Raw genomic sequence first — 2,500 nt, 5'->3', positions numbered from 1 at the left:
GTCTGACATGATATGCATGAAGCAAAAAATGGTCAAAACTGAGCAGTGCATGAAAAAACACTGGTTTTGTCTGTAATGTCTCGCTTAAAAGCCTAGCATCATCTCTCAGATTGGCCTTAAAAAAACACTGGTTTTGTCTGTAATGTCTCGCTTTAAAAGCACAATGCATCTTTCATATTGATGTGAGATCAGATAACTGATGATGTATTTTGAGATCTTTGTTGTTTCTGGCATTGCATGTGGATGTTTTTTGAATTGAATGTGGCGGAGGTGGCGTTTCACGTGAAGACAGCGTAGGTAGCGTAGCTCACGAGCGGCCAAAATAGCAGCAGATATAAACAGAACTCATCAGCAGCCAATCACTGAGCGGATCCACAAGTGTGACTGACCTGACAGCCAATCATAGCTCAGTTACAGTAACGACACCGATGAGAGTTTATGTGCTGCTCATTAGTGAAGAACTCCATCAACAACAGGACAAACATCTGAATATATTCACCAGGAAAACACCTGTTATTAAGGATAAAATGATTTGAACTGAACCTGAAATAAAATATACAGAAATGTATTTTATTTCTGGGAGATGCCACAGCAACTTTAGTTTAACTTGATGTATTAAAATAAATAAAATGAAAAATAAAATTGCAATAAAAAATTAAATTAATGAAACAATTTAGCTCAGTGTTATTTTAGCATACAATTGAGATACTATTATGGTTTTTATTAATATTTTGGACTTTTTTATATTTTCTGTTTTTATTTAAATTTTAGTTAAAGTTTTAGTAACATTGCTCATTTTTTGCTGACAGTTTTATTCGTTTTTTTTAATATTTTTTAGTTATTTTAGTAAATGACTAAAAACCTTAACACCTATTGGCTTTTTTAAAAAATTGACTCCTTGTAAAAAAAAAAATCTAACAGTATTTCTATTTCTGCAGCATGTAGTGAGCACACATACTGAATCCCATAATGTGCAAATGCGCTTGACCTTCCACCATAATGCAATGCATTTCCAAAGATACATATGAAAAGCTGATGTAAATACATCTTTGTTTAATTTTTTTTTGTTGACTTATTGTTTGGAGTATCACATTTTTACTACAAAAACCTGGGGAAAACAAAAACATGAAAAGACACCCAACTAAACTAAACATGCAACATATGCATTATGCAACAACCACACACTGCCTCTATCACTCTCATCACTTCTTTTTCTACTTTTTTTGGATACCTTGTGGACTACTGTGACCAAACATTATAAGTGCATTTCGCTTCACCCAGTAACCCGAACTCCTGCGATTCTCTCACTTTTCCACATTTAGATTTGCAAGAGGGTTTAGGTTACATCTTGAAACGCATCGTCAGAACATATGCTGGAAGTCACACACATGATCTAAGCAAAACACTCTTCACCAGCATGCAGAGTAGAAAAACCTCCACTAATACTGCTGCAAACACATGAGGATTTATAATGCAAGAAACAAAGCCAGTGCACGTGTTTGAAAGGTCATTATTATCAGAGCCTACTCTGAGCAAAGCAGTCAATAAAATAAAGTTCAGTAACGTGACAGTCCTTTAAGCATGTTAATAACTGAACAGTATTAAACTTTCAGAGCAGGTTAAACTTCTCCATTTAATATAAAAAGCATGAAAACGTTACACTTGCATTAAACAAAAAGCATGTTTAATCGCCAGTTACTTCCTCTCTGAATATGTTCAAACATCATCTGGCAACCAGTATTTGTCTCTAAATTCAATGCACGAACATGCATTTCATTTTCAAACGCGAGTAATGCAGAATGCCAATAAGACACTCAGCGCAGTCTTGTTATACAGGGCTATGTGAGTGACTAATGCACACAAACACAACCGACAGCTTTAATAACGCATAATGCGATATATTTCTCATGCATATGCAGATGCCTGTCATGCACACTGTTAATACAGATTAATAGCCGCTGTTTGGCTGGCGCACCTGATCCGCCGCGTCCTCCGCCGCGCTCATCAGATCCTCGCGCCCCATCACTCACCGATCAGCACGATACTAATACTTAAACACGCGTGCGTCCCGTCAAAACACTCACTCACAACTACTTCGGCTGGTGCCTTCGCCCTGGGCCTCCGCTCGTCCTTACAGGCGCACCGCGGCGGCGGACCAAAAACCTCCTCTCCACGAGCGCGTGCTCTGCGGGATCCCTCGTGTCAAGTATAGTCAACCGTGCGCGCGCACGCACAGCGGAAAAGTCAGATCCCCTTCAACATTTCCGACAAAATAACTAGTTTTTAGTGATATGCACGTTTCATTAAAATCAAGCACATTCTAAATGAACTGTATGTATAATAATAATAATCATGCATACATACATCTACTAACAATAGCTAGTATTGCATTACTGTATTATTATAACTAGCATTTATATTCATATTTATTATAATTATACATGCATATTAATAATAATAAGTTATTTATTTTTCAAAATTTTTTTAGATTAAATTTTAA

General features: G+C 36.6%; 1 pseudogene; it reads right to left on the bottom strand.

The window, feature by feature from the left end:
* The window catches only part of LOC122137401, an 8,293-nt pseudogene extending 6,270 nt beyond the window's left edge, over window positions 1-2,023 (bottom strand).
* Between the last annotated feature and the right edge of the window lie 477 nt (window positions 2,024-2,500).

Source organism: Cyprinus carpio, chromosome B5 (genome assembly GCF_018340385.1).
Source record: "Cyprinus carpio isolate SPL01 chromosome B5, ASM1834038v1, whole genome shotgun sequence".
Lineage (NCBI taxonomy): Eukaryota > Metazoa > Chordata > Actinopteri > Cypriniformes > Cyprinidae > Cyprinus > Cyprinus carpio.
Note: the sequence above shows the minus strand (reverse complement) of the source record. Positions and strands in the feature narration are given on the sequence as shown.